The sequence below is a fragment of the Ostrinia furnacalis genome, unplaced genomic scaffold (genome assembly GCF_004193835.3).
Source record: "Ostrinia furnacalis isolate ACB-3 unplaced genomic scaffold, ASM419383v2 OfSCF0267, whole genome shotgun sequence".
Taxonomy (NCBI): domain Eukaryota; kingdom Metazoa; phylum Arthropoda; class Insecta; order Lepidoptera; family Crambidae; genus Ostrinia; species Ostrinia furnacalis.
In genome coordinates, this window is record NW_021130506.1 from 448,952 (window position 1) to 459,076 (window position 10,125).

Consider the following 10,125-nt stretch of genomic DNA (forward strand, 5'->3'; position numbering starts at 1 on the left):
ATGCAATGACTTTACTGTTAATAATGTAGAATTAAAGTAACCATAAACAAACTGTGGAATGGACTGTCGTCTGCGGTGTTTCCAGACGGATACTACCTGCAAGCTTTCAAGAGGAGAGCGTATCTTCACCTTAAAGGCCGGCAACGCACCTGTAACGCCCCTGGGTCTGCGGGTGTCTATGGGCGACGGTAATCAACTTACCATCAGGTGATCCGTCTGCTCGTTTGCCTCCTGTCACATAAAAAAAAACAGTGGGTGGATGTCCTGTGGCTGAAATGATGATGGTGATGATGATGATGAAGTATTAACAGATACCTACCTATTAACCTCACGTGCTGCTCATTTCTAAATCAGTCCCAATATAATCCGCTGAGTGACATCGGAGCGTAGTCGGCAAACTGATAGAGATGGACAGCGCGCGTGCGCGTGCGCATATCAAACGAAACACGCCATTGTAAACCTTATCCCATTGTGATAAGAGTTATTGTGTATGTTGGTGGTTTGTACGCGGTAACAAGTGTAACGTATGCTCGTACGATGTGTAAAGTGAGACAATCTTTATGTAATTGGATGTATCTAGTTATCTACCTGATATGAGAAGGCGTTTATCGTTGACAAGTTAATACTTATTTAAAATCGTCGCGATCGCTACGCTTCGTCCAAATTACGAATGTTTCCATAATTGATTTTATTCTACTATAGTATTGTGTCGTAATTCGGTATTGATTTCATTAATAACAATCACTTAGGTAATTTTACTTAACAAATCTTAAATTATTACTTTATTTAAATTTCTTATACGAGAATGATAGATGTGTTCTATCTCACGAATCTATAATACTAATATTATAAATGCGAAAGTAACTCTGTCTGCCTGTCTCTGTCTGTCTTGCTTTCACGCCTAAACCACTGAACCGATTTTGATGAAATTTGGCATGGAGGTAGTTTGAGTCCCGGAAAAGGACATAGGATAGTTTTTATCTCGTTATTTGAAACAGAGACGCGCGCGATAATGTTTTTCTGTGACAGACAAAATTCCACGCGGGCGAAGTCGCGGGTGGCCGCTAGTACCTAAATAAATAAAACAGTAGCACACAACTGCTTTTGAAAATCAAACTAACTTTATGTCTAAATCCATCGCTCTAAATAAAAATCTCCACACCTCTCTAAATCTCGGAGTGGCGAGCTAAACTGAGCTACCGATCACACGAGCGAGCTAATCCGAACGTGTTCCTCACCCGATTTGGCCTGTCTTCATTACCAATAAACTATCAACTTGCCAGAAATATACAGGGTGTAGAAACGACAAGACGTGTCCCTTGAATAATAGATCAGCGTCTGGTAGTTCTAATTGTCCGGCCGTGTCCGATCCGGACGCGTCCGGGGCTGGTTAGCTAAAGTGACAAGCTGTAAGATGGCGGGTTTAAATAGCCAAACAATTGCCGGACACGCTGATTGCATTAGACGTTGATGGCTGATCGCTAAGTTAGCAGTCTGGACCTGCAGGTTTAGAATTCAGAATTAGTGGTTTAAAGTGTAGGAATAAACGTGCTAATAATAAAACCAACGTGGAGTTGTGTATTTTGAACTATTGACCCATCAAATACGCGGTTTGTTTACATACTGACTAGAAAAATAGCATCTCAAGGTCTAATTAAGGATCAATGGAGTCCTGAAATATAGTTTCACGAATTTACGGACCTATTTGTCTGTATTTAATAATGGATTCTAAAAGTGAAGAACAGACTCATTATTTGATAATGTTCCCGACTTTCAATTTAGAGTTCCTTATATTTCCAAAAAATCAGGTTCTGGCATTCTGAGATCTATATTGACTCGTAGATGTGAAGTCCTGGACTACATGCATAAGTTAAAATTTAAAAAATCAATCATGCTGTATCATTCATCATATCATATTCCATCGTCCAGTAAGTGTGGGTTCCTATTAATAGGCCCAGACGTCGACAAATCGTGTCCGCCGAAGACAGTGGATATCGCTAGTGTTGTCCAGGCGGTGTCCATCAATTATGCCGACACGGTGCTGGAGTCCACTAAAGTGGTGGCTATTTATGGCATCAATAATTATTGCATACAGGGTGTTCGAAAAGTGGTTACAATCAAAACCACCTCAATGCACACTAGCGACTCAAACAGTAAAGACAGTGGATATCGCTAGTCTTGTCCAGGCGGTGTCCATCAATAAGTTATGCCGACACGACGCTCGAACCCTCTAAAGTGGGCCACCACCAGATAGCCATATCTATGGCAGTGTTTTTCAATCTTCTTCATTACGCGACCCCCCAGCATGAAAAAAATTTTTGCGACCCCCCGACCCTTCGCTATTTTTCATGCCTTTTACGAAGATGTTGCAGGGACCGATTTCTTCAATCTATACAACATTTATGCATTTGCATCATTAGATTTCGGATAGATTCTATGGCATCGGTAATTATTGCATACAGGGTGTTTCAAAAGCGGTCACAATCGGAACCACCTCCACAATGAACACTGGCAACTCTAATACAGTGACGTGTGAATATGCCCGATTGCCCTTGAGTTATTGACGATTTTATTTCATAAAGTCGTTAAGTCTAAACAATTTAATGTTTTTGGGATGCAAATTTTAAACGCTTTTTTAAAATTAACTCGACATTCGTGCACCAGTTGTAAAAGTAATATGGTTTAATTACCTATTTAGATGGAATTAGGAGTCTTGCAAAGTAAAATTGATTACTATTTTTTTTCCACATAGGTACTTAGACCATGCCATACAAAACAATCATTGTTTCTCATCATTCATGTTGGTTAAAAATAACTAAATATATTTGAAATATTGCTAAAAACATTTTTGCATAAAATCCTTGACAATGTCTAATGAATAAAATATCCAGTAATAAATCTCAAGGTTTATTAATAATTATTCTATCAATCATAAAAAGTTGATATGAAAATGCATTTGCTTAGTGCTTAATATGCAGGAATATAAAATGCATTGACGTGTGATAAACATTGTAAAAGTAATGGATTATGGTAATATCCATATGATATACACAACATGCATGTACAATTGCGATTATTGACTGTTTTATTATTACAAAACTCGGTAAAATTATTGACAAAAACTTATCGAGAATACTTAAAACGTGACAATTCTTAAAGTGAGATTTTTTTGTAAAAACCGGTTCTGTGGCGTTATGAAAACCATATAATCTAATATCAGCCTCTATGCAATTTTCAATTAGTCGTGTGCCCACCTGGAAATCGAATCCAAGACCCATCGGATCGAAATAATCCTTGACATCGACATATATGTATGTACTTCTATGTATATTTTTATTAACTACAACGCACAAGTAGCAGGCTCATAGCTACGCGGTAGTAATAAACTCTTCTCCTTCGTAAATATCATCCAGGTTAATTTTTGACCCAATTCAATACATTCTCACAAGTCTCACAATCAGTTTATTTTAGATGCAGTTGACAATAAAACGTCCCTGTCTTCGTCCCATATCGGGACAATCCCTTTCGCGTCCACCATCAATTATGAACAATCGTGTCCTATTCCAATACATGACAATAAATTAGGTCCAGTGATTTATCTACTACTAGCGGCCGCCCGCGACTTTGTACGCGTGAATCCCGTTTTTCCCGCTAATTCCCGTTCCCGTGGGAATTTCGGAAATTCCTTTCTTAGTGCACCTCTACGGTACCTAAGCTACGTCCCTTCCAAATTTCAAGTGCCTACGTTTAGCCGTTTAGGCTGTGCGTTGATCTGTCAGTCAGTCAGTCAGTTTCTCCTTTTATATATTTAGATATTTAGATTGCGACTTAATATAGCCTTGAAGAGTCAGATCGAGGTGAAATGGCTAATTGTTTTTACATAATAATATTGTAATATGCAGTGTAGAAGCGCACGCACTTTTTCTCAGCACCATCCCATATGTTGTCCCGAAGTGGTGGTAGGGCAAGCTGTATTTGCGACGTATACAAGTGCCCAGAAAAGGACTTACAAAATACAAATACAAAAATCTTTATTGTGAATCATAAGTAGGTGAAATTGTGACTTGATTGAGTAATTATTACTGAATAAATATTTAGATTTTTTACTGTGACAGCCACTGCAGTGGCAAGCATCACAAGTAGTAGGCACATGCAAATTTGAAACCGCTGATTTGCATCAATTAGATTCAATTTGCCAGGTAGAAACTGTCCTTGCGCACTCTGTGTCTGTGCAACTGTTAAGTCAGAAAAAAATATTTTAATTTCACTGTAAAAATGTCTACTACCAAACCGTATTGATTGAGTTACAATAAAAATACAATTATTATTTTTTAAACATGCAAAAGGAAGGCACAATAAACCACTATAGCGCATTTACAAAGATCAATTAAAATCGCAATGCATAAAGTCAAAGAAGAAACCAACCATTTTTATGTCCGATAATTTAACGTCTGTAATAATAACACCAGAGGGACAAGGAAGCGGCAGATAAATCACCGGCGAAGCTTGTACCGCATCAAACGTGAATTCGCAGCGATCTTTACGAGTACGAGGAAATGACGGAACGATGTCTTATAAATCAATTTAGTCTTACGGCAAAGACAATCGGACTCGGCCTCGCATTAAACTGATATTGTGGGGGTATATCGGTATCTTATTTACCGGTTACCGATTTGCCCTTAGGTTCATATAGCAACACGCAGCAATCGCACGGTACAATTAGATAAACTCGCTCTCTGTTTACCATATGCGATAGACATCTCTGTTACATAATATCATCATATCAAAATATAAATTACGTTTGGTAAATATAAAAATGGAAGCAAAATAATTTATCAGTCTGTCATTTACCGGTTACCAAAAAATATCAACTTATCGGTTTTCAAAATACCGGTTCCCGCTCGACCGCTGGTCAGCACTCGCAACTGAGGCGAAAGGTCGCGTGCGCATGAATCAGACGGGCGTCTTTCTAGAATTAATGTCTAATAGGGCCGTAATTGTCGGAGTCGGCCGACTTTTGTCGGTCGTCGGTAAATCAGCGCAACATTATGTACAAATGGCTGGGAATGCGCACGAGTGGCCGCGAGAGATCTGTACTCGTAAACGAAACATGACTATCTTATGTGACGTCGATTGTATAATAATGTGTGCTGTAATAGCCTTTGTTTTTTATTATGTGTGATAGGGTTGCCAGACGTCCGGATAAAGCCAGACATAGTTAGGCTTTTTGATTGCGTGTCTGGTCAAAATAACCGATGTCCGGCCTGTCCGGCTTTTGTTAGGCTTTTTATTTGGCTGCCGCGCCAGGCGAAAGTCGAGCCACAGAATAAGGCACGCACGCATCAGGATGTTAGGCAACCGATGATGATAGTACTCACTATAATACCGTAAGTACCCCCCCCCCCCCGTCGCATGCCCGGCTTTCAGGGTAAAATGTCCGGCCAAATAAAGCACAGAGTCCGGCTTTTGTGTTTTTGGACCGGGCAACCCTATGTGTGCAAGGACTTAGGGTCAGATATGGTTTTTCATGTGTCCTTGGAATAGAACACGGACCGAGAGAGTCCAAAAATCAACATAATAAGACTAAACTAGACTATCAGTATTAACTCGAGTTTCTTGCGCCACTATGGAGCGAAATTGAGATTTATGGACATAGCGATTTTTTTCACAATTTCTATTTGAAAAAAATACCTATCGATAGGTTACGTTATTCTGATGAATAAATGCTTCACAAGTTTTTCTCTAAAACCAACAGTTTGACTGAAAAAAAATATTTTCCATTTTCGTTGTATGGAATGAAACATAAAGTGGTCGATTTCGACTAAGCCTTGACAGATCTTGCTTTGAAACTACTTAAGCCTTGTTCTATGGCTTGTTGACTGTAATCTTACGCTATCAGCGCGCATCCAAAGTTGCCCGTTCACAAGTTATGAGGTTCTGAAAAATTAAAAAAAAGTAAGTAAAAGTGACTTTTTNAATAATAGTGGGCCTAAAATAGACCCCTGTGGCACTCCGGAAGTTACAATTATTTCCTCTGCAGAAGTGTACCCATTCACTACTACCCTCTGTGACCGGTTAGAAACATAGGAGGAAAACCAGCGCCAAAGGTTTCCGCGTATTCCGTTATACGCAATTTTTTTCAGCAATATAGCATGGTCCACCTTATCGAAGGCCTTGCAAAAATCCGTATAAACGGCATCCGTTTGTCGCCCCTGATCCATGTTCTCAAATAAAAAAGTCGTGTATAGTAGAAGGTTAGTGACTGTTGAGCGACCTCTAACGAAACCGTGCTGCTCAGACATTAAGACACGATGTAATCTAGGATATATAGCATTATGGACTAACTTTTCCAAAACCTTCGAAAAGGTGGAAAGCAAAGAGATCGGCCGAAAGTTCTCAACATCATTCCTAGAACCACCTTTGTGCACAGGGATAACGTTGGCGGCCTTCCAGTACCCAGGAACAAACCCTTCCCTCAAGCTTCTGTTATATAAATAAAATAATGGAATACTAATTGACTCAGCGACTCTTTTGATAAAAAAAGGTGGGATTTTATCCGGGCCAGGGCCCTTAGCAACATCCAAAGTCTTCAATGCAACCTCTATGGCGAATTCAGAAATACATAAATCAGACATAATTTCGCAATTTTCAGATAAAGATGACATTTCAGGTTGCTGTGATATGTCTGCATTCCTACTTTCATACACAGAAGCAAAGAAATCAGAGAATAAGCTGCAGATAAGCTCAGGCCTAGATGCCTCACGATCACCATAACGTACAGTGTTGGGAATGCCATTACTTTTTTTACGGCCGTTCACATATGACCAGAATACTTTCATATCTTTTTTGATTCCATTTTCTACAGTTTTTATATAAGTTTTAAAACATTCGGATGAGAGCTTTTTAAACCTTTTACGGTATAATGAAAATTGTTCATAATCTGATATATTTTTATAGGTTTTCCATTTAACCCAGGCGCGTTGTTTAGATTTAAATATATGAATCATTCTGTGTGCAAGAAATTAGGGTCAGATATGGTTTTTCATGTGTCCTGGGAATGGAACACGGACCGAGAGAGTCCAAAAATCAACATAATAAGACTAATATCAGTATTAACTCGAGTTTCTTGCGCTGCTTCTCAGCATTTTAATAATTGTCCCAAAACAGTGGTAGGGTAAGGGTACGGTTAAAATTATACTAGGACGCATAAAAACGCTTTTATGACTTTATTGACGGAAATCGGAACCAATGTGCCAATTATGACCCTTCTGATTTTGACACAGAGATGTTTGTGTGTCACAATTGTTTAATGGTCACCAATCCGCATTAATCACCATTTGCTTGTTTTAAAAGTTTAGTAGCCTAATTTAAATACAAACAAGATTTTATTAGCTCCTCACTGAAGACAGATATAGTCAGACCATAACTCAAGTTAATGTATTCCAGACACAAATATAGCCTTGAACCGTCCCAAAAGCTAGACTCAAATCGATCTGGCTGGCCCGACGTCTAATCTGGCCTAAATATGGTGCATCGGCTAAAATAAAATGTCACGACCAATTAACCTACAAACATAGATTTCAGTCAATCCACTGAAATAAAATAGGGTCTGTTTGGGTTTACAGTACCTGTAGCACGAAAAACTTTCGACTTCCAATCGTTTGCGTAATCGAATCGCCACCAAAAGATTTCGTATGAAACCTTAAACAGCGCCCTCCGTGAACATGACGTAAACTAATTTTGACAATCGAGATCGTCACGTTATCGTTGAATTCGAAAAATGGGTATCGAATTTTGTCGAATACGCAAACGATTCGAAGGCGAAAGTTTTCCGTGCTAGAGGTACAGATCAAGTTATTTTTGCTGTGGCTCGTTCGCCCTAAATGGGGGCGGCGATATTTACGTTGCTGATTTAATTTTGAAATGGCTTCTTTAATAATGATGGACATACAATAGTTTTAATTAATAACAAAGCCAGCATTAAAACATTTAAATACTATTATGTTATTAAGCGTTTCGATGACTCTTTTATAATGCGAACAGTTAGGGACTGGAATTCGCTGCCTGCTGCTGTCTTTACCGAAGACTATAATCGGACCTTTTCAAGGCGAGAGTGAATAGGCACTTAGAGGGCAGATATGTACCATCCTAGACTGCATCCCACTAAACATCAGGTTCGATTGTGGTCAAATAACTGCATTGTTATGCATAAAAAAATGTATTTACATTTCAGCAAAATAATAGACCCAATATTGAACCTCCATTCATTGTTCTTTTGTCTTAAGGATCCACCGTATTTCTAATTAGGATCCCAAGAAAAACGAAACCGTATTTATTGAAAAACATTTTCGCCCTATTTGTCTCCATTGTAATCCGCGGACGCTCAAACTTTCAATGCGGGATCAATCACGATCAGCCAATCCGGGTTTTAGATTAAAAACGATTACCGAACGCGGGAAATGTCCGTTTTCTTTGTCGAAGGACAAAGAGCGTTAATCGTGCGCATTGTGCCGATTGTCCGCGGCGAAAACGCACAGGAACTCATTATTGAAGGCGCGGCTGACTGGGCGGGGGAAACGCGGCGGTTTTTGTGCGGTTTTAAAGGCTAGCTGCCTGTTGTAAGATTTATCTCTTGTAGAAATATCTATCACCAAACATTTAGGCAGAGTTGCATCAACTTACTTTAACCGTAACTATAACAATACGGGATTACACATCAAACAGACATCACGGACTTAGGGACTACACATCAAACAGAGAATGGGCAGCAGCGCTCTCTGAAAAACATCAATCTTTTAAACTGCGATCTCCAACCCGCCTGCCAAGCGTGGAGATTATGGCAAAACCCTCCACTATAGTGGAGGAGGCTCATAGTCCAGCAGTGGACTGTAAAGGGCTGTTGATGATGATGATGATGAACTATAACAATAACCGATGTTTTTTGTATGGAGTTTGACAGATTTCTGACGTTTGTTAAAGCTAAAGTAAGATGGTGCAACTCGACCTTAACTATGTAAAAGTGCTCCGTTTTTTTTATTGATTGATAAAGATCGTGTAATTTTAAGCAAGCACATAACGCAGTAACGAGTAAGTAGGTATTTGGATAAAATAAATGATTAAAATTAACGACACCAAAAAAACATTTTTTTCTTGCTTTTAAACTTTAGTAAACAGTACCTACCAAAATTCCTTTAAGTACAGTTCAGTGCGTAAAATACATACATTTTAAACTAAACACCTACGTATTTTCAATCGTCGCGTGAAACTGACCCAGTGGATACGGATCTGTCTAAACGAAATCTTCCGTCGTCCACCAATCTACTGGAGTGTTGCCGAAGATGATCAGATAATGAGCTTTCAGAGATCCGCCGCCATTGTCTGACCGTGGTACACTCGGCCCCGACAGTCTGAATGCTTTTCAATTCTGGCCAGACGACCGTCGAACGTCTTCAATCAGTATAGTTAACTTATAGTCGTCGAACGTCTTCAAATACTTAGCATAGCTTATATGTAGTTAGGAGTAATTTATGGAGAAATTACCAATTTTCTTAAAATTAATCGGATTTTGGTGACTTTTTTGTACCCACCTCACAGAACACGTCATGTAGTATCTGCTACGGCCACGTATCGAAAAAATATACGTGCCAGAAAAACTTGTAGTGTCACAATATTGTTTGTTCTCTGTAGCTGTGCCTTATATAAATAAATAAATAAATAAATATGTAGTGTGTGTATTTTTTCAAATTTATGTGTTACCACTTACAAATAATTAAATTCGAGAGTTCAGTGGCCTTTAAAAGACCGATTTCCAAATGGGCACTAAATAATTGAGGAATTACTTCACAGTGTTTTGTACATTTTTTTTTATAAAAACTCTAAAACCCTAGAACTCAAACTCATTTATTTATGCAAGTAAGCTTTTCAAAAGCACTTTTACACGTCCCAGTATGAGGAGTAACCCTACCACTGCTTCAGAATAAGAATAATTTCACATAACTTCGTCTAAATTCGCTCTTACATGTACGGAAACTGTTAATTCATGTGTACCATGAGCATGATTGACCATACTCTATGATGTAATGTAACGATATTTACAAAATGGACTGTACCCATTGAGTCGCGAGC